Raw genomic sequence first — 13828 nt, 5'->3', positions numbered from 1 at the left:
TCTCTAACACCTGTGGGTCAACCACTTTAACATTTACCGACTCACATGGTCAGGAAATTAATCCTGACATTTAACCTAAATTCTTCTTGTTGACTGTTTCCTCTGTTCCAGACTCAGTGGGGCGAGAGCACAGCTACTCGCCAGTCTTCTTTGCCCCACCTGCTCATGGAGGACAAGTCCCACAATGCCACTCTCTATCTGTCTCTTCAGGTTCAAGGGGAACAATTCGCTTGAGGGTTTTACCTTTTTTCAGAGGACCTGTTTGCCTTTCCGTATTTCCCACATCACTCTTGAATTCTGGTAGTTCAGGGCAATTCTGATTAAGTGGTTCTGTTTTATGTCAGACCATGCATGCTGTGTACCTTTCTCCCCCCTCCCACACAATTTTCTCTGTTAAAAACAAGTCACACAGGGGCACCTGGGTGGCTCAGGTCATGATCTCAGGGTTGTGAGGTCGAGCCCTGCGTCAGGCTCACATGCTGGGTGTGGAGGCTGCTTAAGATTCTCTCTCTGCCTCTCTTTCTCTCTCTCTCCAAAAAAAATCCACACACAAAAATAAGTCACACAAAACAACTACAGCCCTACCTAAATAACTTGTTATATACTTTTATACTTGTATAAATTGTTATACAGTGATATACTATTGTTCTCTGCTGCTTCTTCTTTTTTTTTTTTTTTTTGGTGCTCTTTGTGTATATTCTTTACCTATTATTCTTTTATCTTGAGTCTGGATCATTTTAATTTTTAAAAGAATCCTGCTTAACACATTTCCTTGTTGAATCAGATCTTGAAGATGAAAGCCATACCTTCAATATGGGCCACGGATGTGAGTTGTTACAGAGGGTTCTCCTATACTTTCTTCTTTTTTTTTTAGTAATATGTGTAATCTTTATTACCAATCTTCATTTTTTTTATATGACTGAAAAATTATTTTATGGTAGTACAATTAAAATAATGCTAAAACTGTCAGCATAACAGAATTAAACTAAAGTACCTACTACAATATTGTACCCCAAACCAGCTAATTTAAATGCAAAAGACTTTGTAAAGGCTATTTATCTGGGCTAATGCATGTTAAAGGATTTAAGGAGTAGTTTGTGTAGCTGAAATAAAAGGAAAAATAAGCGCTGTACAGCAATCTTTACTATTGTTTAGCAGGAGGGAAATATTAAATAGGTTTATATATAGACCACTTGAGGAAAATTCCTATATTTCTTCTAATACTTAGAGATAACTTGCATGAATATACTCTTGTGGTTTCAAAATTGAAAAACAAAAATAGAAAATAATATTATTGAGCATTTGGGGTCTACCCAGAGGGGGTATAGATCTAAGCTCTTGTTCTCAAAGGTTAGGATTGTTTCGATAATACAAGATGTTTACACATGATCTTTGAAGAGCGTAGTTTAAGATAGAATATATTCAGGGATGGAGTGTGTAGTAACAACGACAATACTGGGCCCAAGCATGTGCTAAGCACATTATGTACCATTGAAATGGGTCATTAATGAAAGAAAAACTCCAAGAAAGGATAGTCTGGTGAGGGATAGAGAAGTCAGAACAGTGTTCTGGAAGAGGAAGGACTTGGGTTGGGCCTGGGTTTCTCTGCCTTTGCCTTTTCATTACACAGTGCTTGCAAGGTTAGTGAAGGTTAACATTTTTAGAGATAAGAAAATTGATAGACATTCTTAGGTTGAGGAGTCTCATTCCTATTATAATGGTATGTTATTTTACAGATGATCCTGTCCTTAGGAGGGGCCCTTAGCCCAGGTACATCTGGGGCAACGGCTGGTTTAACATGGATCCAGACCAGATTTTGCAAAATGACTTGCCATTGACAAGAAGGTTAACAGGCAAGTGGTTGTGGGTAAAAGCCTGTTCTCGGAAGACTCCACATACCTGGGTCCATAGCTATCCGTGCATGTACTCCCAGCAGAGTTAAGAGTGAAGAGTGAGGATGTCTGTATTTTTATTGCAAATGAGAAAGCGATACTTGAAGGAATCAAATGTCAGGGCTCCACATTCAGCCTCTAGCTCTGAGAGCAGAATCAGAGCAAAAGCCCTCCAACTAACTCAGTGGAAAAATGAGGACCTGCGTTGAGCTAGCCCTGGTCCCCGATTTACTCCCCTTCTAAAAGGGAGACATTCACACACATTTCCTCCAGCAAGTCAGACATGCTCTGCCGGCACAATGGCTCCCGAGCGTAACTGCATTCTGGAACATCATCTATTCAAGCCACTTTTCTGTGCAAGGCACAGGAAGTAAGGTGGACCCTCAACGGAGGGCGAGGGACCCCGAAGATGAGGGGGTGAGTCTGCCTCTAGTGAGTTTTGGGCCATCGGACGACTTGGGCATGGAAATTAGTAACCAGGTGTGCCAGGGGAGGTGTGTTAAAATCAGGGTCCTCCATTTGATAGTGTTCTCTCCATCTCACCATCCCAGCAGAAGGCAACTTTTCTCGCCTCTGAACGACTCTTGAGCAACATGATGACCTGGCATTATTATAGTTATATATACATATGTAGTACATGTATGATGCCCTCTGATTGACTGCAGAGTCAGTCTGTCTCCCTGGCTATCTTAGCATTTCCCACAGTGCCTTGCACCATGGGCAGACCATATTTGTTGACAGATGAGAGAATGAGTGAATGGTGTTAGTGGGACGAGGGCTGTAGGTGCCAGAGAGGGGAAAGCTTAATTAATTTAAATTTATTTATCTAACTGGTATTTATCTAACTGGTATTAATTGAGCACCTGCTGTATGCTAGGCACTCTCCCAAGGGCTGGGATATAGCCATGAACAAGATGGACAAAAACTCTGCTCCCAGGGTGTTTCCATTCACATTGGGAACTTCACATCCCACTTGAAGATATGAGCAGGTTTCACAGTAGAGCCAGCTGTGACCTTGGCCTTGGAATATGAGAGTAATTTTGGTGGGTGGAAAAGAGTAGGGAGGTCATTACAGATGCAGGGTATGAGCAAAAACCTAAAGTAAGCCAGGTACTTTTCCATCACAGGTAAGTGCTGTAGATTCTGTTTTTTCCTCTTGAGTATACCTTGCTATCAGAAGACATTTGTGGGGTCTGCTGTGCTGATTCCAAATTGAGAGAGAGGTGAAGAAGGAGGATAACTATTTATCGGGCTGGACTTTATTTCATTTACTCTTCACAGTGGTGCTATAAGTTGGTTGCCATCTCTGCTTTGTAGAGGATATTGTTCCCCAGGGAGGATGCATGACTCACTCAAGGTCACACAAGAGGATTTAAACCCAGTCTATCTGGACTCCCAAACCTATCCTCTTGACACTTGGCCACCAAAGCAAGGGTTCGAGCAAATGAACAAGCAAGTCAACAAACAAGCCAAGTCTCCGGTGAATCTCTTTGCTCCTGTTTTCTACATGGGTCCTCCCAACATTTCAGTTCTGGCCACGCCATGCTGAAAGCAGCATGACTCTGCTTGGGGCTCATGCCTATTCTTGAATGTCAGCTCATGGCAGTGAAGCCCATGGGAACACTTTCAGGTTGGCCGGGAAGTGGGGGGAGGAGGGAGGGTCCTTCACCTGATAATGGCTGTGGGGGAAATTAAGCGGAAGAGACAGAAAATAAGACGCTAGACCCACAGCAAAGTCAAAGGGCAGTGGGAAGAGTCTTGTTCAAGTTCCCTTAGAATGTTTGGGTGAAATCATGGGCATTTCCATGGATTTCCTAATGGCCAAACCTCATGAGATGCTTTTTGTTTTCCTCTGACCCTTGATTTGTTCTGGTTTTCTGTTCTCTTCCTAGAAGCCTTGACCTGCTCCATCTCTTCAATTTCATTACGCTCAGGACTGGCTGAAAATTTGGACACCATTTCCCTAGCCCCTAGGTATTTAGTCTTCCTGGAAATAAGCATTTAGTCCCTTTTTAAAATAGGCTGAATTTAATCATTGTGGGTGGATCGCTACCTGTCCTCCAGCTGCACCATATTTCCTACCCCCCCATTGCAGCTACAGAGAGCCATGTGACTAGTCCTCCCCAGTGGAATGGGAGAAGGAGTGATATGGCCATTTCTGTCTAACCCATCAAAACTCTCATCCTCTTTTTCTGTTCCTGTGGGCAAGAATGGCAAGGACAAGGGTAGCCTTGGAAACCACTTGGCAGAGCTTCTGTTTGCCTGGATCCCCAAGCGACTGTGCACAGTAGAGCTGTCCACCAGCATGGAACGTGGCCCTGGATGGTTACTGTATACTTGGGTTGTGTTTGAGCCACTCTATGTCTTGGGTGTGTTGGTGACAGCTGTTCAGCCTACCCCAACTGTATCGATTTCCTGGCGATGCCATAACAAAGTACCACAAACCAGGTGGATTAAACCAACAGAAATTTGTTCTCTCACAGTTCTGAGGCTAGAAGTCTGGAATCAAGATGTTGACAGAGTTGGCTCCTTTCAAGAGCTCTGAGGGAGAATCCGTTCCATGCCTTTCTCCTGGCTTCTGGTGATGGCAGGCAATCTTCACCATTCCTTGGCTTGGAGATGCAGCATTCCAGGCTCCGTTTCCGTCTTCATGTAGTCTTCTCCCTGCATCTCTGTGCTTTCACATGGTCTTCTTCCCTCTGTCTCCCTCCTCGTTTTATATGGACATCAGTCATATGGAGTGAAGGGCCCATCCTTCTCCAGTATGACCTCATCTTAATTTAACTAATTACATCTGTAACCATTCTATTTCCAAGTAAAGTTACATTCTGAGGCACTGAGGGTAGGACTTCAACATATCTTTTCTTTGCGGCGGTGGGGGGGAGACACAATTCAACCCATAACATCAATTAACACAAGCAACAAACAAAATGCGGAGAAATCCCCCAAGTCATGGCGTAAGTACAGCGGATTCTTGCAGCAACTCACCTTTGATACTAGAGTCTGAGGTGGATTTTCAGTTCTCCTCTTGTCCTTTCCTGGAAAACAGGCCCATCCAGCCTTTATTCTCCTGGATCCTGGGTCAGGCAGTTGAGCCTGAATCCATAGATAGGTTTAAATGGCCTCTTCGGTATAAACATCTTGGGTCTCAGTTTTCTTGTCAGCAGAAGGAGAATATTGATTCATGTCCTGCTGACCTTACAGGGCTTAAATAAGGATCAAATCAGTATGTAATGGTAACAACCGATGTGCATAACGTGCTTTAGAGTTTAGCATGATCTCATCATTCTTGGTAAACCTTTCCATTTTTTTGCTAGTTGGCACTCAGGTGTACAAAATTGGGTTAAACAGCTCATGGCAAGCCATGCCAAACATAATTTTTCCTCTCATTTTATTATTTATTTCATTTCTTTCATGGTTAGTTCTCATTTTCTGCCACCTAGTAGTGGCCCCAGGGGCTTCTGCTACTAGAACACATTCTTTTCTTAGAATGGGACCCAACCACTTTCTGTCCCCAGTGGGATTCCCACAGTTTCTGTGATGGAAGCTGGGGTCAGGAGCCCCCTCTTCTCTTCTGGGCGGGGTTCAGGGAGGGAGCTGGTAGCTCAAACCAGTTCAGGATGTGGTCCAACACAATCGAAGCTTGTGTATACCAGTTTATTATTTTCGTCCTTCCTCCATTCCTCAGCTCCAAATAAATAAGGAAACTAAAGGGAAGGAAAAACAGGGGTAGGATCGTAAGACAAAATGAGGGGTAAGGTTGGTATACAGAAATCCCACCATAAGTCCTGTATCGTTTTAGAGATCTTCTTGAGCTTCCGGGTAGCCAAAGCAAAAGGTAAGGCAAACGATTGATTATGAAAATGAGCAAGCTGTTCCTTAAGAGAAGCCAGGCTTTCCCGGCAAGGAGGCCTGAACCTTGTATCTCCTGAGATCCTCAGTGAAATTCATATACCAAATATAGCAGTGATTGTATACCATGACTTTTAAAATAGGTAAATTCCATTTTTACTTATTTCCTTTTACTTCATTTTTTGACATGATGCCTATGATGCTCATTAGGAATTTGCAAATTAAAACAACTACATACCTATGGGAATGGCCAAAATCCAAAATACTGACCACACCAAATGCTGGTAAGGATGTGGAAGAATAGGAACTCTCATTTGTTTCTGGTGGAAATATAAAATGGTAAAACTACTTTGGAAGACAGTCTGGCAGTTTCTTACAAGATTAAATATACGTTTATCGTATGATCTAGCAGTTGTGTTCCTTAGTGTTTACCTAAATGAGTTGAAAACTTACATCCATAGAAGAACCTGCGCACAAATGTTTATAGTAGCTTTATTCATAATTGCCAAAATTTGGAAGCAACCAAGATATCTTTTAATGGATGAAGAGATTAACAGACTCTAGTACATCCAGACCATGGAATATTATTCAACAATAAAAAGAAATGAACTTTCAAGCCACAAAAGGACATGAAGGAACCTTCAATAAATATTGCTAAGTGCAAGAAGCCAATCTGAAAAGGCTACATCCCATATGATTCTAACTATGTAACATTCCGGAAAAAGCAAAACTACAGAGATGGCACAAAGATCAATGATTGTCTGGGGTTGGGTGGCATGGAGGTGGGAGAGGAAGAGAGAGATGAATAGATGGAGACAGGAGATTTTTAGGACAGTGGAGTTATTTTTCTGTCTGATACTGTAATGGTGGATACATGTCATTATACGTTTGTCAAAACCCATAGAATGTGCGACACAAAAAGTGAGTCTTAATGTAAATTACAGAGTTTAGTTGACAATAATGTTTTAATATTGGCTCATCAATTATAACACATGTACCCCTCTAGTCTAAGATGTTAAAAAATAGGGGATATTGGGGTTTGTGCAAGTGTATATGGGAACTCATATTTTTCACTCAAATCTTTTTCTTAAATCCTAAAACTGCTCAATAAGAGGATCATTACTAAAAAAAAAAAAAAAAAAAAAAAATGATGCACCTCTAGGTTCTCCTGGAATTGCCAGCCACTAGGAATGGACTCAGCACCCCCAGGCAGTGCCAAAGTCTTCCCTTTTTTGCACCTGTCCCATAGAGCCTGCAGGCTTCCAGAAAAGTCTTCCTCACTTACCTCCAGCAAGGGAGCCAGATTCCCTGAAGAAGGCAAGCCTTGGGGTGGGGGGGACCTAGCACAGGAGGAGGGGGGGTCCTCTTACCCCCCTGCTCACGACCACACATGGGCTTACTCCCAAGTAGGTCCTTTTAACTGCTTCTCAGCTGGGGTGTAGTCATTGTCAAGTCAACATGTTACCTAAAATATGTTGAGAAGGCACCGCTTTTAGACAGAGTATTCAGGGCAAACCCCTTCTTGTGTTGTCCTGGTGTCTACTATGACTTCCATTCAGGGTATCGGTAAACTGAGGCTCAGAGACCAAGTCCCACAGCACTAGATGGCAGAGGGAGGACTGAGTCCAGGGCTAAGGATGAGCCCTCAGCATCACACCCATCTGCTCCGCTGGGTGGACAGGCCTCCTGGCCTGCCCCTCCCCGCTCCCCCTCCCGCCTCCCCCAGCGCACCTCCTCCACGTCCAGCCCTCTGGCCCCAGAAACCCAGCCCCGCGGTCAGCTCTACCTGTCCCTCGCCCCGCCCCGGGCCTGCATCTGCCGTCTGGACTTTCCCACCCTCCTGCACAAAGCCACGTGTTTGGGAGGTAGGAGTTCCCATTTACACTGCAGCAAAAAACGAGAAAAAAAATTTCGTCTTAGATGTTTACTTAAAAAAAAATCCAAAGACTTATCTCTGAAAGTGTACACACAATAGCAGATGTTGTTTAAAAGGCTTGTAGGACATTCCCAAAAGTTATAAACATATCTTTCAGTGGTTATTTAAGATAAACAGATAGAAGTCACATATTTTTTAGTACAAGAGACAGCTTGCTGTTTGGAAGCCAAATAAAGATTCCTGAGTGTGAGATGCACCTGAAAAAGATTAGGAGATCGTATCAAGGACATTAAGCTGGGGCCAAATCTAACATGCTTTTCTTGGAGTTGTGTCTCTGCAAAAAAAAAAAAAAAATGGGTTCCATCTCCATGCAGGGGACTTAGGGCTGATAGGGGCTTAGGGGACCTTTTCTCCGCACCTCTGCTGTGTTTCCCTGCTCTGGTGCCAGGCCCCAGCCACCTGGACAGGCTGCATGGCTCACTTCTACCTCACGGCTCCACTCAGCCAATGTTTGCCGAGCACTTCCTGGGTCCTGGGTGCCGCCCAGGTGCCAGGCACACAGACTTGACATGGACGGCACAGTCCGGCCAGGGAAGCCGTTGTATAAATGGATACTTTAATCAAATGCGATCGCTTGTGGAAGCATCCGGTGATGCTTAATCATATGGGCTTGGGAGCCAGACTCCTTGGATTCAAATCCTGACTTTGACACTTCCTTGCGCTATATCCTGGGGCAAGTTAATTTATCTCTCTGTGCTTCAGTTTTATCATCTATGCAATGGAAGTAATAATAGTACCTGCCTATATAATGTATCGCCTTAAAAAAAAAAGATTTTATTTGTTCATTTGTGAGAGAGAGAGAGCACAAGTGGGGCAAAGGGACAGAGGGAGAGGGAGAAGCAGACTCCCCACTGAGCAGGGAGCCCAATGCGGGACTCGATCCCAGGACTCCGGGATCATGACCTGAACCCGAGGCAGACGCTTAACCGACTGAGCCATTCAGGTGTCCCAATGTATTGCCTTCTGTGTAAAAAATTACCCAAAGCTTAGTGGCTTAAAAATCAACTTTTTGAATGTCACGGTTTCTGTGGGTCAAGAAGAGAACACTGGGTGTTATACTCAACTAATGAATCATTGAACATTATATCAAAAACTAATGATGTACTTAGTTTGGCTAAGTTGGCTAATTGAATTTAAATTTAAAAAAAGGAATATGGGCATTGCTATTGGGTGCCTCGTACTCTGAATCTCTCACAAGAGTGTAATCAAGGTGCGGGCTGGGCTGTGGTCTTCTCGGGGCTCCCCTGGGGAGAGTCTGCCTCCAGATTCACTCACGCTCACGAAGCTGCTGGTGGCTTCAGGTTCTCGCTGGCTGTTGGCCAGGCACATCAGGCTTTTGCCACATGGATCTCTAGGATACTCACAACCCGCAGCTTGCTCCTCCCAGAGTGAGGCCAAAGAGAGGGAGGGAGAGAGTGGGAGAGAATATTTTTGTTACCTAGTTTCTGATGTGACATCCCATTCCTTTTGTCATATTTTTTAATAAAGATTTTATTTATTTATTTGAAAGAGAGAGAGAGCAGGAACAGGGGGCAGGGAGAGGGAGAAGCAGGCTCCCCGGTGAGCAGGGAGCCCAATGCGGGACTTGATTCCAGGACCCCGGGATCATGACCTGAGCCGAAGGCAGATGCTTAACCAACTGAGCCACCCAGGCACCTCCCTTTTGCCATATTTTTTTTTATCTAAAGCCAGTAACCAGGTGCAGCTCCCACTGCTGGGGAGGGATTTGCACAGGGCAGTGAACCGGGGGTCACTGGGGCCACCCTCGAGGCCATCCTGTGGTACCCCCCCTACCTCGTAGGATTGTTGTGAGGATTGGATGAGTTTATCTGTGCAAAATGCTTAGCCCAGAACTGAGTTCTCCTCTCTCCCATTTTAAGATTTAATTGCTCAGATGATTGGAACTCTCACCTCAAAACACACAGGCACGTGCGCACAAACATCCTATCCTCCCATCCTCTTTTGTCTTCTTTTCCCGTCTGTTTCCTTACCCTTGTCGATAAGCCTCATGGCAATAGGGGTTTTTGTCTGTTGTCTCACACCTAGAATCAGTGGCTGGCGTGTAGCGTTTTCTCTGATAAATCATTATTGGATTGATTGGCAGGATCGAACTGTGCCTCCCTTGGGAGAGGCAGTGTTGCAATGCTATGATCCCACTACTCAGTGGTGGTGGCCCCATGTCTTGTTGAGCTCTCTTGCTCTTCTCTATAGCACATACCATCCTTTGTGTCGGACCATCTCCAGCACCCCAGAGGGTCCCTGAGTGCCTCTCGGAGCCCAAGACCATCTTTGATGTCAGAATGTTTCCCACCATGGCTAACTCAACCCCCTCCCACTGCGGCTGAGCAGGGCTGTGATGCGGCCCATGGGTGGCACTCATCATGTGAAGGGTAGTCGGGCCTTCAATCCCGGGACCCTGAGCCCTTCGCTCTGGCCTCTTCAGAGAGTGGCCACTGGCTGAATCTGTCATGTCACGGGAGAAGATGCCCAGGGGAAGGACCGGGGGTGGGCTTAGGAGTGAGTCCCTGATCTGCCATTGAGCCTAGCTTTGACTTGCAATTCCTCAACTTGGTCATGGCCTCTCAAACTCTAAAGTGATACTGTTCACCTGGGAGATCTTGTTAAAATAAAAATCAGAGTTAGCCGTGTGGGGTGGGGCCCGAGATTATGCCTTTCTAACAAGCTCCCAGGCAGTGCCGGAGTGGCTGGTCTATGGGCCCCACCGTGATTAGCAGCAAGGAAACAGACAACAGCAGCTCCTCTGTGCAGAGATCCAAAAAAGCCAGCGTTTCCACTCCTTTTGTGCAGATTCCAACTGAGCGGTAAAGCCACAAGCAAGTAGGAAAAACAAAGATGCAGAATCAAATGTAACTAGGGGTGTGGGAAGACAGCGCACACCCTTTGGATGATGTATAATTAACATGAACCTGCAGGGAAGGTCCACTCTAGAAGGACAGAGAGCAGGGAATTTAGGTTGGTTGGAAAGAGAAACTGGGGGTCAGTTTGCAAAAGGTTTTGAATGCCAGGTTCAAGTCTCTGGATTTGGTTCTGAAGTCCAGGGTTGCCAAATGCAAATGCCTACAAGCATTCTTTTGAGACAGTAAGGAGTGGTGGGGTCTGCGGTCAATGGCGAGAGCGTGTCTATCCAAGGGGGCAGTTCCTACTCAGCTCCAGCTGATTGTTCTCATGGGAGATCATAGTTGGACCTTCCGATTTTTCGAACAAAGTCACATATTTGGAATTTTATGTAAAATCTTCCAATTTTTAGAAGTTGTGAGGCCAAATGAAATTTATTTGGGACCATATCTGGCTTGCGATCCTGCAATTCATGACCTCAGATAGAGGTAAAAGGCAACCAGTAAAGGCATGGGTCAGGAAGCTGCTTCTTGGAAGAAACCAGTGCCTGGATAAAGTCCACAGCAGCTGAGAACCTTGGTCAGGAGAGAGTGTGCTGACTGTTCACCTGTGATCTGGACGTCCTCCTAAGTAGTCATACTTCCGGGTAAGAGGTCTCCCAAGGACTGAGGGAAGGTGTTCACCTGGAGTAGAGATAATCACCTGCTCTAAACATGAGAACTAAATGTGCTTCCACCTTTTCTGCCATGCCCCAAGGCTGGCCACCTCCGGCATCATTAGAGGGCGTCATGCAGTGTGAGGTCAGGTAGCAAAGGGGAGCCAGGGGATGTTTGCTCACACCTCAATCCGGTCATTTCTTAGCTTGTTGACCACTGGCAAGTCAGCTAACCTCTCTTGCCTCAGTTTCCCTTATTTATAATAATCTTGCCTCTCTCACAGGGTAGTTGAGAATCAAATGAGCTAACATAGGGAAACACCACTGTGTCTTGCACAGACTAAGTGATCAATTGATAACGATGATGATGATGATGATGATGATGATGATGATGATTGTCATCATCCAGTTTGGGGGCAGTGAAATATATTATCCTTGGAAGGGTCATTAGGGATCACTCAACCTAATCACTTTACAGGGGGAAACTGAGGCTCAGAGCAGGTAGGTGGTTTGGTCAAGGCCCCACGGGAAGGAGGAGTCAGCGAGATCCACCAGCTCCCACCCCTTGTACTACATGTTTCTCCCCAGCAATGAACACAGGGCCTGGCACGTGGTTGTTTGTGGAATGAATGAATGAACCGATAGCCATGGAAGAACCAGCCATTTCTCTCATTTTCTCTCTGTGTTTATAACATTTCATTCGTGATTCACCCGCAGGTACGTGGAGAAGAGAGAAGCGATTTACATAGGATTCACGGATCTGGGGATGTAGAAATGGTGAAGAATTCACATGGCGTTGGAGCTGGTGGATATTGTCTCTCCAGCCGGTCAGCCTCTTTTCCACTCTCCCTCTCATTCTTCCTTCCATCCCTCCTGCTTCCTGCCTGTCAGTCTGCCAATTATTCTTTCATTCAATCTATTTTTATTGAGCATCTACTACGTGTCAGGTTCTTCAGGCAATGGGGATGCAAGATTGAGCAAAACTGTCAGGATATAGGCAGTTGTTAAATGTTGTAAATACTTACAGGATTTCCTTCATCGAGAAATCCCCAGGCTCAAGGAAGCAGCTGCTCAACTCCCACCAAACAGGGCACATCAAACCCGGAGCACGGTCCCCAGGAAGCCGCCGTCTATGTGCAAACCCCAATTTTCCACAATTTTTGAGTGCCTACTGTGAGCTGGCACTGGGCTAGGCACATAGGTGCCCCGCTTCCCACTGACAGGGGTGCAGGATGAATTCTAAAGCTGCTTCTTCCTGCACGAGTAGCTGGATGCTGTCTCGACAACACCAAATATCAGGGGGCGAAACAGAGCAGACTGTGTGCTTCCTGATGTCTCCAGAGACACCGAGATTGCTGTTTCCATAAAGATATTTGGGTTTCCTGTGGATGAAGGAGGCTTCTTTGTCCTTCAGAAGTTTGTTGGTAATGGGGCCAATCAGCATCAATGTGCAATAAAACTGGGCTTTCATCCGAAGGACATGGAATGTCTCTAATGCAAGTGGTGAGAAATTTCAGATATTTTCAAATAGAAAAAGAGTTCCTTGGCAGTATTAGGAAATCATGTCCCTTGCAGACTGAATTTTCCAGGTTTTAGCCAGATGGCAGGGTTTGGAGGCCTGAGTTAGCCCTGTCCGCACAGCTATTCTGGAAATCTGGAAAGACAGCTTATCTAGGCAGCCAACCGAGATGGCTGAAATGATAAAAAATACGTTTTGTTTTTTTTTTTCTTTGCTTAACTGCAGGTGTTTTGGCCTTCATTAGCTGCATCACGGGTCTGTCCTCCCAGAGCCCAGCTCTCTGGAGGGTGAAGCAACTGACAACTTCTTCCAGTTCTGGGCCAAACCCTGCCTCAACTATCTCTCACTGCACTGCAGACCCACCCACTGGTGGAAGAGAAGGCTCTGATAAGGGAAAAGAGACAATATCTCCAGGTGTTTCAAGTACAAGTGCTAGACCCCGTGTGTTCTCTTCTAACAAAGGCCAGCAGAGAAGAAGATGCCGGTGATTTGTTGGTCTGACTTTACCTATTTGAAAAATGCCCTCCATGCTTCAACATGACACTCTCGAGCATTTCCTATCCTCTTGACAGATCCCAGAAAATTCACAAAGCTGCGGACATTATTGCCCGAGATAACTGGGAAGTGGTGTATTCGTGGCGGCACAAATAGGGAAAGAAAATGAATTGTTTGAAAAAAAAAAATGCATGGGCACATAGGAAGACATTTATGCACAGATTTATAAGTTCCTATAAATGCCACTTCTAGAATATTCATCTCAATCCAGAGCCGTTTCTTTTTCTGAAAAGTAATTCTTAATAAAGATTCCATCACCCTCGGTAAACCTTCAAGTATTTCTTTCATATCTTACACGAGAGGATGCTTCTTTCTCAGTCAGGACTGCTGGTGTCTTGGTCCCCTGCTGGAGGGGTGAAGTTTACTGCTTGCTCCTTTTGTGTGAAGGGAAAATAAAAGTGGGATTCTCTTTCTTCTGGTTTGTTTCCTTGAGCTTGTAATTTTAAAATATCTTCTTTCGGGCCCCATATATATTGACTACCGTGGCACAGAAGTCAAGCAAAGGGGACTCTGTCACCTGACAAGTCTGCCCCCCGCTGAGACATCAGGCAGGGATATCTGGG

General features: G+C 45.1%; 1 long non-coding RNA gene across 2 annotated transcripts in view; it reads left to right on the top strand.

Moving 5' to 3' along the window:
• The window catches only part of LOC118012536, an 81150-nt gene that overhangs the window by 57066 nt on the left and 10256 nt on the right, over window positions 1-13828 (top strand). The window contains exons 3-4 of one of the 2 annotated variants that reach the window (XR_004679741.1): window positions 11909-11968; window positions 12936-13678. This is a non-coding gene — a long non-coding RNA (uncharacterized LOC118012536). Of the gene's footprint in view, window positions 1-11908; window positions 11969-12935; window positions 13679-13828 lie in introns of those variants that run through there. The other variant, XR_004679742.1, reaches the window with a different exon arrangement.

Source organism: Mirounga leonina, unplaced genomic scaffold (assembly GCF_011800145.1).
Source record: "Mirounga leonina isolate KUSES-001 unplaced genomic scaffold, KU_Mleo_1.0 Mir_151, whole genome shotgun sequence".
In the NCBI taxonomy this organism is placed as follows: domain Eukaryota; kingdom Metazoa; phylum Chordata; class Mammalia; order Carnivora; family Phocidae; genus Mirounga; species Mirounga leonina.
Note: the sequence above shows the minus strand (reverse complement) of the source record. Positions and strands in the feature narration are given on the sequence as shown.